Below are 15,225 nucleotides of genomic sequence, written 5' to 3'. Positions count from 1 at the left end.
GATCCTTGTGGAGAGGAAGCAAGGATCTGAAAGAAGGAATTGCAATGAGAAGCACCACACACCAGGCTATGCTGAACACCAAAAAAGGAAAAGCATCTACCCTATCACCAGTGTGCTTGTAAGTGGGATCCCTGGAAACAGTGAATATCCTCTAATTCCTGTGTAGGTGAGAGGGGATTTCCAGAGGAAGTAATGGAACAATGTAGAAAGTGGCCATGTGAGGAACACTGGACGCTTTCTCTTCAGGCAAAAAGGCCTTCAAGAGTGAAAAGCAGAACATTTGCAGAAGGGGAATTTAGAGGAATGTGATGGGTCATGGAATATCAGTTGGTACAGAGGAGAAAAGGCAGGTGCAAGCTCTGAGAATGAAAATGATAATTGGGGAAAGGCAAGGAAAGACAGAATTGAGACACTGTGGGAGGAAATCCTAAAGGAATTGGTCTGGCTGGCACTGGGAGGTAAAGGGGATGACAATTTAAAATAACAAGACAGCAACACTTCTAAAACTCTTTGTTAGACTTGGATATCATCTTAGCTTTCTGTTGCTTTGATAAAACACCAGAATAACCAAAAGAAACTGTCGGGGAGGAAAGGGTTGATTTTCCAATGTCAGTTCCAGATCAATCTGAATTACATAGGGACCTCCAGGCCAGTATAAGCTATATAGCAAAACCCTGTTTCAAACAGAAATCAAAATAAACAAATAATTTTTATTTTTATTTTTACATTTCTAAAATAAGTTTCTCTGGGTTAAAATGAAACAATGGAAGCTTCTTTAAGAGTCATGAGCAAAATAAAAAAATACCAAAATAACAACAAATATAATTTATTTTATCCCATCCCTAATGATCTGAGTAGCACAATTTTTACCCAGATTACCTAGTCAAGATAAACATCCAAATAAGTGTCCTAGAAAGCAATGCAAATAGCTCGTGCTATGACCCAAATCATAAACCCACAGCACTGAACAGGAGACAGACACATACTGTCATTGTACATAGTCCCAAAGAGGTACGGATGACTAATTTAATAACTGTACAATATTTCTGTATTTCTCAGGATATTATGGCAACATATTGCAAAATAGCAATGTCTATTACAATCAACCTACAGGTGACATTTGAAGAATGAAGACATCCCTTCTTAAAATTCATATTTCATTCTGTTTTCAAATACACAAGTGTGTTGCTAGTCTCTGGATATATTTACCATGATATAGTGTTGCTTTTATTAATCTATATTTCAGCATGGTCTGCAACACAGGTCAATCAATAGGTTGAGTTCTAGGAAGAATTTAATTTTTTCAGGTGATAAAATTTAAAACCTACTAAAAAATGTTATTTTCTTAAGGACAATTAAGATAGATTTAAAGCCCTGAAGAAAGACTAAAACAAATATTAAGAGCTGGACAATATCAGCACAAACATTTGTAGTTCCACTCTCTACATGGGGAGAAGGCATTGTTATCAGGGAATGGGGTGAGAGGTAACCAAAAGTAAATCTCTTTATAAACATTCAGCGTTGGAAAGGCCCAGGATCATGACTTCCAGGCTGAATGATCAGCCAGGACTCAGGAGTCTGTAGATGTTATGTTCACCATTATGGTTCATTACCGTGAAAGATGTAGATTAAATGTAACATGGGGCAAAGCATGTGGAATTAAGTGCGGGCAAACTATGCTTAAACTCATTTTCTCTCAGTGGTGTTGCCCAAATTCCCAGGGCATATCAAACCCAACATGCTATTTCACACCACATTCCATTCCAACATCCTTGGGGTTTCATTCTCCCAAAAGTGATTCTAACAACTTATACAAACTCTCGTCAACCTGAGAGCTTTGGTGTCTAGATACTTTTTTCGTCTTCCAAATTCCAATCCCATTCCAATCTCACCCCAAACAAAAACATTCACCATAGACCACAGTGTTCCAATGACTCAGCACTTGATTCCAGAAGAAGCTAAGCGCCTTCCTCACACTACTGACAACAATTTCAACAAATATATCAACACCAACAGTGTTTACTAGGAATAGAAAGAGAGTGGATTAGCCAGTTGAAGTGGCACCCACCATAGTCACAGCACTAAGGAGGTGAAGACAGGCAGATTTCTGTGAGTTCAGGCCAATTTGGTCTACACAGGGAGTTCGGGGACAGTCAGTACTGTGTAGAGACACTGTCTCATAAAGGAAAGAAGGAAAGAAGGAGGGAGGGAAGGAAAGGGTGGAAGGTAAGTAAGCATAGGTAGTAAATATTAATTGGTTTTTGGAAGATTATCAACTGTTTTATTTTAAATGATCTTATCATTACAGATTTACAGAAGATATGGCTTGTCAGAAAATAATGAAAGAGGGTGAATATACAAACAGATAATGAGATAAGAATAAGAGATCCTCCAAAATTAAAATTATCCCTTTTGTTTGAGCAATTTCTCCATATATTACTTGGAAACTTGTGTTGTTGGTTTATTTTAACCAAAATTCATTCTACTGCTTGAGAATAGAATTACTTAGGGAATTTGTGCTGAATGATCTCAGGTTTCTCCAGGAAAATGTTTTGTTTATACCTGGTATTTGCCTGATCCCTGAATCCTTGTCAAGCTTGTTGGTGGTAAGGAGCTAGAAATCAAGAGGGTCTGGTTTGATGCTTCAACCCATTATGTTACTACAAAAACCAAAGGTAGATGAGACTAATCTTGGCCTTAAGACTTGATTTATTTTAGATATGTATCAAATGGCACAAAATCAAGATAATAAGAGAACCTGGGTGATGGCTTAGTCAGTAAGTACTTGCCATACAAGCATGGGAACCTGAGTTCAGAACCCTAGCACCAATTTAAAGTCAGACAAGGCAGCATGTATATGAAACCTATGCACTGGATGGAACCATGAATTTTATTGACATACCAGGTGTTGGATGAGGCTGCTGGAAACAAAAGTAGAACCTCTTTTTCAAAGCAACAAATCCTTAGACCCAAATTTTAAAGTCAAGATACCTTTAAAATATATATGTTGGTTTATCTTAGCAGCATGTACAATAAAATATCTCTCTATACTTAGTTTCTTTACAGTCAAAAATTCAAAGAAAACACAGTAATAAACATAATCCAGACTCTATGTATATTTTATATTTACTTCCTGCCTGGCCAATCAGCATTTTATTAAAATACATAATTGACAGAATACAGACAATTCTCTCGTACCATTTCCCTCTTTTTTTTTTTTAAACAAAGGAAAATACCCATAGTCCATTTGTTGGGAATGTGGGCGTAGTATTTCAGGCTACTTCCTGCTGGTTGAGGGCGCTGATAATCTTATGGGGACATAAAGAAAATTTAGAGTTATAATCAAGTCCTGACTGAAGTATCCTGTGAGTCTCGATCATCTCAGGCAGCAGTCTTGAGTCTGTTCTGGATGTAGAACTCAGATCAGACATCTGGGACATCTTGTTGGACTCTAGTGTCCAAACCAAGAAGGAGTCGCCCCCAGAGACCATCTCATACACCATAGCCAATGCAAAAGCATGAGGATTTTATTAATCCTCATGACAGGGGTCCCCCAGCATTCGGGAAGCTGAGAGACCCCGACTAACTGGTACAGTCTACTTTTAAAGGAGAAGGCCCCATAGAAACAAGAGGGGTTGTTCCTTGACCATTATGATTGGCTTATTTGAAAAGGGCTAATACCAATAATTGACTGGAGAACTATTGTTAGATCAGATGAGGTAAGAGGTCATTTTGACCCCGTTTCCCAGGGGACTGAATCAAAACATACGTGTATGGGTAATTGTTCAGGAACTGAGTACGTGCATGTGTAGCTGTTAGGTCCTTGGTTCCCAGGGGAGGAGGAGAAGCACTGAGGCTCACAGAGGCTGAGAGGGTTTGGAATTGTCAGAAATGGCTTCAGAATTGTCTAAAATCTTACATTCCCTCCTCTTATTTGGACAAATATCTCAATCTTGAGATATTAGTAAATTTGGGGAACTAACTGGATCTGTACACAGAAATCAACAAACCAGTGTTGTAGGCCCATCATAGATCAATAGAGGGCACCAGGCCCTGTTGTCCTGGGACTTGGGAGAGTTAGGTTTGTCCCCAATTGCAGGACATATAAGAGCTGATATGGTTGAAACTGCCAGATGAGGCTATTTCCTCATAATAGGGATGTCCTGCTGACAGGCATAGCCAGCAAAATTATGTCAAGCTGGGGTCAGTACTATTTAGCAAAGAAAAGGCTCCCATTATCAGACTAAACAGTTGCTGGCCTGTATTAGAGGTTGCCAGCAATGAAGCAGGAGTTGCAGAAGGGTTCTTAGCACTAGGAGTGGGGCCCAGGGCCCTGGCAAAGGGGGCTATCTCAGCAGGGGCTAGCTGGCCCTGGTCAGGTAATACTGGGTTGGGCCCTAGTATCATGGCCATGGGAGGTGTTATAACAATTCGCAGGGTGAACAGAATTCCTATGTCTTTACTTCCTGGATCATACAACTGTAAACCCCAAGTATTACCTGTTAACCATTTCGTGCTTTTTGCTAACCCCCAACCAGGAGACATTGACATTGGTTTTATATTATCAGACAGCATAATAAAATACTTTAGGCCCCCCTGTACTTCAGAGTTTGCTTTTTTTCCCCAGACAAATATATCATTTAGAATATTTGCATGTAGGACAAGAGTTTCCGGGGATTGCTCAGTATCCTCCCAAGAGTCTTTTGCTAAAACACATAGGTCAAAAGTTAGCTGGGGGAACCAGGTATTCAGGGGATGAACTCCAGTGGCTAGCCTTAAGGCTTGCCTAGTCTCAAAGTTAGTCAGGGTCCAGGTTAAGTCCTGGACTAAGGTATAAACATCAGGGCAAAGATCAGCAAGCCTGGCAGAATCAGGCCTTCTTGAGAGGATTTTGGGCACGCTGAAGCTTTCATTTGGAAGGTCCTGGGTCGTCCTGTGGAGGTGCAGGCTTGACGTGAGACGCGTGGATCCAGGCTGCAATACCTTCTATTTTGAGGGCAGTAGATGTCTTAAGAAGCATGGTGTAGGGTTCCTTCCAGCGACGTTCAAGGTTCTGGGACTTGTGTCTCCAAAAGTACATAGAATCGCCAACCTGGAACAGGTGTGAGATTTCCAGGTGCCCGGGCTGGCGTTGGGAGGTTCCGACAGAGAAGTAGGGAGAGTAGCTTAGTCCAGCGGGCAGCAGCAGGACTAATTAGGACCCCTTTAGGGGAGTCTAATCTGGTCGGCAGCAACAGGCTCTGGTCAGATAGTACTTGGTTTTAAATATCATCTCATGTCCCAAGTCCTTCCCAACATCCACGGAGACAGTCCCATTGCTGGCCCCTGGGAGACAAGTGTGGGAGATGTCACATGTCCCTGTGCTCCACATGGAGCATTGTAATTTTATATTTTCAGGAATCATAGTATAAAAATCTAGCTTTCCCAGGTGGCATCTGTGTTCTGGACCCCCACACCCGAATATTTTCTCTAGGGGAAAATCTTCTGCCAGCCTCCAGGGGCAGCTGTGGGGGATATGCATCTCAGATATCCCAGGAGGCTAGCCCTGCTACTAATTGACAGACATCAGGGGTGAGGGCAGGGGTATCAAAGCAAGGGCTTGAGGAGACATGGATTGCAGGTATGAGCGGGCAGCTGCTGTTCTGGCTGTGGGGTGCTGCGCTTTTTTTCATGTCCCTCTGGATACATCCCAGGCATCAATTCTGGAACGAATGCGAGATTTCCGAGTGTCAGGGTGGCCAGGGGTCTCTATGCCTGGGCTTGGAGATCTGGAGAGCCTTCAACTGCACCTGCAGAATGGGTTTGTGAGCAGATGGGTCATGAGGGGCCTTAGGAAGCCGAGGTGGGGTGGTCCCCCATATTGGATCTACATAGAGCAGGGCTAGGAGGAGGAGCTGTGCCCAGTCTCTAATGCCAGTTCTAAGGCTTAGGGTCTCTATTATTTATCCTTTTTAGCTGTCCTGAATTCTGGGGTCTGTATGCATAATGTAATTTTTCCCAGTCTTATCCATGTCCTGACTTTTCTGGGCAACAAGGTAGTTTTACCATAAATTCTGATTACCTTGGGCAGGCCAAACCTCGGGAAGATTTCTTCTTTGATCTTCTTAGTCATGGTGAGAAAAAGTTTCTCTGCCATCCGTAGTTTGTATCAAAAGGCCGATGTACCTTTAAGAAGACTATTAGTTCCGTGTCCCCCGCCCCTCCTCATCGAGGTGGCATCAGTTGTTGCCTCTCTGAAGCCCACCTCCATTGACTAGGAGGCTTGCGCTTATTCTGGCTGTGCAGGACTCCTCCTGCTCAGTCTGGTGACAGAGGGGTCGTTGCTACAGTGGCAGTGGCGGCGCTGGGTGCGGGCTCCTCGGCCTTCTCCTGGTCTTCTCCCAGGGACTCTAGCTGCTATTCCTTGCCCCTCTTTGCTGTGCGGCTCTGGTCAGCTCCTTGAGGTTCCGCTCCTCGTGGTTCTGCCTCATTGGCCACTGAATTTGCACTGCTGGCCTTGGATCTGTTCCAAATTCCGGTGAGGTGGGGGCACCCGCCAGCCTACCTGAGCCTCTCCAGCCTGAAGCGCCGTCGGCGCCTGCCCTGCCTGCTATCCTGGGGCTGCTCCCATCTGGCTCATTGCTGTCTGTAGGGGCCTTGCCCAGACAGGTGGCAAAGGCTGAGAGCAGCCTACTTTCCCTGCAGGGGAAACAGCAGGGGGAGTGAAAACAAAAAGGCTTTTGATGCCAGATCTACAGTTCATAAGGTGGTTTATTGATAGCATAGAGTACTCAGTCCATAGTCAAATGTTTTAGACATAGCAAAGGGGAATTCCTCCCCTTTTTCCCATACATCCCAGAATCAGACACCTGGGTGCATAGCGTAAGCAAGTGGGGGAATTTCAGTATTGTCACTGTGGCTGTTGCGTAGGCCTCTCAGGTGGGCAGAGCACCATTTAAGTAGCCGGCTGCATTCAGTGCCCGTTCCATTCTCTGACTGCTTCTGCTCAGCAGCTGCTTTGGGAAGTGTCTCGAGCCCAAAGCCCTGTAGGGCCATTCCTCCTCATTGTTTTTTGTTTGTTTGTTTTTGTTTTTTTTTTAATTGGCCCAGGTGGTGGCAGCTTAAGTCCATATTCGGCCACTCAGGGGCTGCTCTGTCTGAGGTGCACAGTCTCTGCAGCTGTCCTCTTCTGTTGCCTCCCTATCTGTCTAATTTTTTTTCTTTATTAAGTCCTGGAGGGGAGCATCCCTGCAGTCCCTCCACTCTCCGCAACTTGCTACAAATGTCTGATGCTGACTGGCCTATAAAAGACATCATTACATTGGCTTGGGGATCTGCCTGCAGGAGTACTATCATACTTTGTACTATTATTCTTACCTTAGCCAAATTAGCAAATTAGTGGGGTGCTTTGCAAACCCCCTTTTTAGACCCGCCAATCAGAATCTGGTATTAAAGACGGAGTTGCTCCCTACCAGCTGGAGTATTGAAGTCCCATTTGGGTCAAGTCAGAGGGAAAGCATCCCGTCCTCTATCATTCCGTGATTGGGTTGGTCTGCTGTCAGCTCCTGGGACATTCTTTTAAACTTCAAAGAGAACTCACTGTTTTTCCTCTGTGGTTAGGAGCACCTGTAAGAGCTGCTGGCAATCATCCAAGTGGGCTGATGGATAACCAGAACAGATTCTAGAAACCCAGTCATGGTCTGAGGGTCCCAAGAAAAGGAAGGGTTATAAGTAAAGATTAGAGGCAGAAAAAAGCAGTATTGTAATTGACCTGCTACTGAGCAAAAGGGAAATGCTTGGGAGGTCACTCTCTCCCTAGCAGATGTCTCTCCCCTGTCCCAGCATAGATGCTGAGTGCTGAAGTTTTCAGGGCTAGGACCAGACCAGCAGGGCTCCTCAGGAATGAAGTGTTTCCTCCTGGGGAGGAGGAGGGAGAAGTCTGCCATGCTTGGCTGGATAACAGGAAGAACTGGAGGGGCCTGGATTCTGGGTTTCTTTTGCTCCTGCACAGGAAAGAGAGAAGACAAAGGGCTCAGGGAGGGGCAGCCACCACATCACCTCCTCCAGCTGCGGGGCTGCTTTCAGAATCGGGGAAACTGATGATGGCCAGGGGGCCGGTGCCAGGTTCTGAATTCCTGCAGGTGGATTTTAACAAAGACAAACTGACATACAGAAACAAAAAATACAAAGAGGCGGACATAAACTCAAAACCAGAAGCTGGTGCTCTCACCACCATTCTGGTGGAGAACTGAAGATACATAAGAACAAAAAGACAGACATAGAATCAAAATCAGAAGCTATACGGCAGCAGATCCAAAAATACAGATGGAGGATCATGTCTCCCCTGGAGACTAGGGCGACCTGGTCACCCTTCCCTCCAGTAAATGCCCATGAAACGTCTTTCAGGGCTAGGGAAAGGGATCTCAGGACACGTCTGCCTCGTTCCTTAGCCCCGTTTCAATACAGACCCTGCGCAAATACAATTCTCAAATTACTTATTCATAATTACATAGAAACAGAAACATAATATATAAACAGACAGGCACAAAAATGAGCTCGTTTCTTTATATCTCCAACTGGGTCTAGAGTGTGTCTGGGAGCGATTCGGTTCCCGGTCAGGGAACCAAATGTTGGACTCTAGTGTCCAAACCAAGAAGGAGTCGCCCCCAGAGACCATCTCATACACCATAGCCAATGCAAAAGCATGAGGATTTTATTAATTCTGTCATTACAGGGGTACCCCAGCATTCGGGAAGCTGAGAGACCCTGACTAACTGGTACAGTCTACTTTTAAAGGAGGAGGCCCCATAGAAACAAGAGGGGTTGTTCCTTGACCATTATGATTGGCTTATTTGAAAAGGGCTAATACCAATAATTGACTGGAGAACTATTGTTAGATCAGATGAGGTAAGAGGTCATTTTGACCCCGTTTCCCAGGGGACTGAATCAAAACATACGTGTATGGGTAATTGTTCAGGAACTGAGTACATGCATGTGTAGCTGTTAGGTCCTTGGTTCCCAGGGGAGGAGGGAAAGCCTGTGGCACGGAGGCTGAGAGGGTTTGGAATTGTCAGAAATTGCTTCAGAATTGTCTAAAATCTTACAATCTGTTCCTACCGGAGGTTTCTCAGGTGGTCTTCCTTTATTGAACCTGATTTTTCTTAACTCAGAATGAATCCACAGCTTCTCATTTTCTGTGGAAACAAAAGTAAAATCTCTTCTCCAAAGTAACATACCTTTGACTTCAGTTTTGAAGCCAAGGTATTTTCAAAATACCTATCTTGGGTTAGTTCAGCAGCATTTATAAACAAAAGTCTTTTAGCAGCTGTTGCTCCTTCCTCAGCATTCAAACAATTCAAAGAGAGCATAATAGCATACAGTATCAAGATTCTCTGTGTATTTTCCATCTTTATGTGACTTTATTTTAACCTCTATTTCTTTTATTTTTTACTTTTACTTTTTGAGACAGGTTCTCTGTATATCTTTGTCCTGGAATAACTCTGTAGACCAGGCTGTCCTTGAACTCCCAGAGATCCCTCTGTCTCAGCCTCCCCAGTGCTGGGATTAAAGGCGTGTACTACCACACCTTAAAGTCACAGAGGTCAATCTACCTCTACCCCTTGAAGTCTCAGAGGTCAATTTACCTCTGCCTCCCAGGCATTGGGATTAAAGGTGTGTACCACCACACCCTTCTTCTCCCTTTCTTTCTTTTTTTATTTTTAATGACTTTAACCTTTAGCCTGCATATGTTATTAACACACTGTAAACCATTTAGAGGTTTTCTTCCTCTTTGAATCTCTCTTTACCATATCTCTCTCTCTTTTTCTGACCACATGAGTCTAAAAAAGCCGTGGCTTTGACGGCTGGATCCAGCCCATTCCTTAGCTTCCCAGCCTCATGGCAGAGTTACTGCTGGAGCCATTTTTACTGCCACAACTCTGTGGCGTTTCAAGGTCCCTGCTAGCAAACAAGCTGGAGCATTCTGCTCACAGACCACACACAATTGGACTGCCTGCCTGAAAGAGTCAGAGATTGCCCTGGCAGGACAGCCCAGAAAGCCGGCATTTTAAAACAGCGCAGCTTTTTTCCTGCTACGACTGAAAACCGAAAAGCATGCATTCAGCTTTTCATTAACACCATTTAAGTGTTTTGTGGCAGGACCTATTAAAGGAGCTGCAGAGTTTTGCAACTAAAGCTGAGACAGGAAGCCTCTCTTAGCAGAGAGCCTTGCTTGACTCTAGCAAGCAGAGCAGACCTGAGAAATTGCTGCTACCATACCAAGAAAACATGCTTTACTCTATTCTTTCCCAAGTTTTCTCAGGCTTTCTGTGGATGCAGTTATCCACGTGGGCGCCATGGGGAAATGGTATGGGAGAATTGTCGGTATTCTATCAATCATGTATTTTAATAAAATGCTGATTGGCCAGGCAGGAAGTATAGGTGGGTCAACCAGACAGGAAGTAGAGGCAGGGTGATGAGAACAGGAATATTCTGGGAAGCAGGAAGCTCCCTCTGCCATTCCTGTCCAGACCACCAAAGAGGCAGCATGTAACCTGCCCAGCTGAAAAAGGTACTGAGCCATATGGCTAACATAGATAAGGATAAGGGGGTAATATATGTTATAAGAGCTAATAAGTAGCCAGAGCTAAGGGCCAATCAGTTTATAATCTTATGGAGTCTTGTGAGTGATTTTCTTTGGGGTATGCCGACTGTGGGGTACCAGGTGGAACAGAAACCCCAACAAGCCGGCCCTACATGTTACAAATGATAACCATGCAATTGCTCTTTTCTCTCCCTCTATCTTAATTCTTTAAAACTCAACTCACTCATTCATTAACTCACAATGTCCATTGGAAATGATTGGACCACTAACAGTGGCTACTATAAAAGTCAAAACTCTTGTAACCAATGACCTTGAGCCCATAAGAGTGTTACCTATTTTTTGATATGAGGTGTATTTAACTTCTGTACCATATCTATATCATATCTTTGAAGAGAGTTGTAAGGAATGTTAACTGTGACATGGACTCAATTGATACTCTTAAAATTTAAATAAATATTGCCATTTTACTAAGGATAATGAGGATATACCTGCTCTGTGACTTTTTATTCAAAGAAAAAAAAGGAGCTAACATTTTTTTTTTGGTTAGGGTTTTACATTTGTTTGTTTTGTTTTTTTGAGACAGCGCCTCACTATGTAGCTCTAACTTCCTGGAACCCAGTATGTAGATCACACTGGTTTGACCTCATAAAGACTCACCTGCCTCTGCCTCCTGAGTGCTGGGATTAAAGGTATGTTCTACCACACCCAGCCAAAATTCAAATTTTTAATGGGATACCTAAAATAGTGAACTTAGTCTTTGCATGATTTGTGTGGGTTAAGGAACATTATTAATCAAAGACCTGATTAATTCCTATGAGTTCATATTTTTTCGGCTTGATGAATAAACTATCTTTTAATAATACATGAAATGCATCATTACTGTCAATTTTACATAAGTATTGTGGTAGTTCAAATAGGTATGACCCCACAGATTCTTGTATTTGAATATAAGGCCCATAGAGGTATGGGAAGTGTTTCACTGTGGAGCTGAGTTTTGAGGTCTTATATGCTCAAGCTAGGCCTAGTGTAGCAGTTCCTTTCTGCTTCCTGAAGATCAAAATTTATAACTCTCTACTCCTTCTCTAGCACCATGTCTGCCTTGCATGCCACTATAAAGATAAGAGACTAAACCTCTGAAACTGGAAGCCAGCCCCAATTAAATGCTTTCCTTTGTAAGAATTGCTGGGGTCATGGCGTCATTTCATAGCAATAGAAACCCTAACTCAAACAAGTATTCTTTGATGTATGATATTTGGAGACTCAGAAAAATGTAGATTCTCTGATATAGGTAATAATAATAATAAATTGTTTATTTTTTCAACAAATACCTTTTATGACACATACTTGGCTAGAATGGAACAAAGCAATAGTTAAAAAAATATTTAGAGGCTTAGTCGGTACATTTTAGCCTGTCACACAAGCATAAGCACCTGAGTTCAGATCCCTATCATTCATTTTATTTTTTTTTGTTTTGTTTTGTTTTTAGTAAATTTTATTAAATTATAAAAGTTTCCATTTCCGCCCCCCCTCCCAACACCCTCCCACTCCTCCCACTCCCCCCCTCCTTCCCCTCCGTCCCCCAGGGCAGTCAGGGTTTCCTGCCCTGTGGGAAGCTCCAGCTCCCTCCCCCTCCCTCCAGGTCCAGGAAGGCGAGCGTCCAAACAGACTGGATCCCCAAAATCCAGCATATGCAGAGGAAACAGGTCCCAGTGTCATAGTCAATGGCTTTTCAGAAAGACCCCGGGCCAGCCACAGTCAGAGAATCCGGCCAAATTCCGAGAATCTGGCTAGATCACGTCCTCGTTCAGTCCCAGTCCGGCTGGCCCTGGTAAACTCTCATCAGATCCGTTCCCTTGTATCAGTGGGTGATAGCATCCCTCGCAGTACTGATTTCGTTTTTCATGTTCCTCCTCCTTCCGCTCCCCCTCCGGACCTCGGGGGGCTCAATCCGGTGCTCCAATGTGGGCCTCCGACTGCATAGCCGTCCTTCGACAGAGGAAGGATCTATGGTGATAAGCAAAATATACATCAGTATGGTCATGGGCCACGGCCGATTCAGGCACCCTCTCCTCTGTCCAGAGAGCAATCTGGGGGATTTCTCCTTGGACCTGGGATCCCATATATAATCAAGTCTCCCGTAAACCCTAAAATGGCTCCCTTAGTTGAAATATATTGTTCCCTGATCCCATATTCATCCTCCCTCCCTCCCCCCCCATCCCCGGCCACCAAGCTTTCCCCGTTCCTCCCCTACTCCCTTCTCTCTAGTCCTCTCCCCCTCCATCGACCCTCCCACCCCCCCATGCACCCGAGGTTACCTGGGACTCATGTATATTTCCTACCTCCTGGTGGATAGCTAAATAATCTTCATCAGGTTCATCTTCTTATTTAGCTTCTCTAGGATCACGAATAATAGGCTCAAAGACCTTTAATTATGGTTAGAATCCACTTATGAGTGAATACATACCGTGTTCCTCTTTTTGGGTCTGGCTTACCTCACTCAGTAAAGCGTTTTCTATTTCCATCCATTTGCATGCAAAATTCAAGATGTCATTGTTTTTTACCGCCGAGTAAAACTCTAATGTATATATGTTCCACACCTTTTTTAACCATTCTTCTATTGAGGGGCACCTAGGTTGTTTCCATGATCTGGCTATTACAAATAGTGCAGCTATGAACATAGTTGAACAAATGCTTTTGTAGTATGTTAGGGAATCTTTAGGGTATATTCCCAAGAGTGGTATTGCTGGGTCCTGAGGGAGGTTGACTCCCAGTTTCCTGAGAAACCGCCACACTGATTTCCACAGTGGCTGCACGAGTTTGCATTCCCACCAACAATGGATGAGTGTTCCCCTCACCCCACATCCTCTCCAGCATAGGCTATCGTTGGTGTTTTTGACTTTAGCTATTCTGACAGGTGTAAGATGGTATCTCAAAGTGGTTTTGATTTGCATTTCCCTGATCGCTAGGGAGGTTGAGCATGACCTTAAGTGTCTTCTGGCCATTCGAAGTTCATCTGTTGTGAGTTCTCTGTTAAGTTCAGTACCCCATTTTTTAATTGGGTTAATTAGAGTTTTAGTGCCTAGTTTCTTGAGTTCTTTGTATATTTTGGAGATCAGACCTTTGTCTGATGAGGGGTTGGTGAAGATCTTCTCCCAGTCAGAAGGCAGCCTTTTTGTCCTACTGACAGTGTCCTTTGCTTTACAGAAGCTTCCCAGTTTCAGTAGATCCCATTTATTCATTGTTTCTCTTATTGTCTGTGCTGCTGGGGTCCTACTTAGGAAGAGGCCTCCTGTGCCTATATCTTGTAGACTACTTCCCACTTTCTCTTCTATCAGGTTCAAAGTGGACAGATTAATGTTGATGTCTTTAATCCATTTGGACTTGATTTTTGTGCATGGTGATAGATATGGATCTACTTTCATTCTTCTACAGGTTGACATCCAGTTATGCCAGCACCATTTGTTAAAGATGCTTTCCTTCTTCCATTGTATACCTTTAGCTCCCTTGTCGAAAATTAGGTGTTCATAAGTTTGTGGGTTAATATCTGGGTCTTCTATTCGATTCCATAAGTCGACTTCTCTGTTCTTATGCCAATACCAAGCTGTTTTCAATACTGTAGCTCTATAATAGAGTTTGAAGTCAGGGATGGTAATGCCTCCAGAAGTTCTTTTATTGTATAAGATTGTTTTGGCTATCCTGGGTTTTTTGTTTTGCCATATAAACTTGATTATTGTTCTCTCAAGGTCTGTGAAGAAGTTTGATGGGATTTTGATGGGGATTGCATTGAATCTATAGATTGCTTTTGGTAGAATTGACATTTTTACTATGTTGATTCTCCCAATCCAAGAGCAGGGGAGGTCTTTCCATTTTCTGGTATCCTCCTCAATTTCTTTCTTCAAAGACTTAAAGTTTTTGTCAAATAGGTCTTTCACTTCCTTGGTTAGAGTAACCCCAAGATATTTTATGCTATTTGTGGCTATCATGAAGGGTGATGCTTCTCTGATTTCCCTCTCTGCTTCTTTATCCTTTGTGTATAGGAGGGCCACTGATTTTTTGGAGTTGATCTTGTATCCTGCCACGTTACTAAAGGTGTTTATCAGCTGTAGGAGTTCTTTGGTAGAGTTTTTGGGGTCGCTTATGTACACTATCATATCGTCAGCAAATAACGAAAGTTTAACTTCATCCTTTCCAATTCGAATCCCCGTGATCCCCTTATGTTGTCTTATTGCTATTGCTAGAACTTCAAGCACTATATTGAAGAGGTATGGAGAGAGTGGACAGCCTTGTCGCGTTCCTGATTTTAGTGGAAAGGCTTTGAGTTTCTCTCCATTCAGTTTGATGTTAGCTGTCGGCCTTCTGTATATTGCTTTTATTATATTTAGGTATGATCCTTGTATCCCCAGTCTCTCCAACACCTTTATCATAAATGGGTGTTGAATTTTGTCAAATGCTTTTTCAGCATCTAGTGAGATGATCATATGGTTTTTTTCTTTCAGTTTATTTATATGATGGATTACATTGATAGATTTGCGTATGTTGAACCAGCCCTGCATCTCTGGAATGAAGCCGACTTGATCATAATGGATAATTTTTCTAATGTGCTCTTGGATTCGGTTTGCCAGTATTTTATTGAGAATTTTCGC

The 15,225-nt window shown here is 43.1% G+C and overlaps 1 protein-coding gene across 1 annotated transcript in view; it reads right to left on the bottom strand.

The window, feature by feature from the left end:
- The window catches only part of Pth2r (parathyroid hormone 2 receptor), a 99,740-nt gene extending 93,102 nt beyond the window's left edge, over positions 1-6,638 (bottom strand). Inside the window, exons 1-2 of the mRNA XM_087903788.1 lie at positions 6,062-6,638; positions 3,355-5,789 (exon numbers count right to left, since the gene is read on the bottom strand). The gene's annotated coding sequence lies outside the window, so the exon portion shown is untranslated. The remainder of the gene's footprint in view (positions 1-3,354; positions 5,790-6,061) is intronic.
- Between the last annotated feature and the right edge of the window lie 8,587 nt (positions 6,639-15,225).

Source organism: Myodes glareolus, chromosome 1 (genome assembly GCF_982192425.1).
Source record: "Myodes glareolus chromosome 1, mMyoGla1.1, whole genome shotgun sequence".
NCBI classification, from domain to species: Eukaryota; Metazoa; Chordata; class Mammalia; order Rodentia; family Cricetidae; genus Myodes; species Myodes glareolus.
Note: the sequence above shows the minus strand (reverse complement) of the source record. Positions and strands in the feature narration are given on the sequence as shown.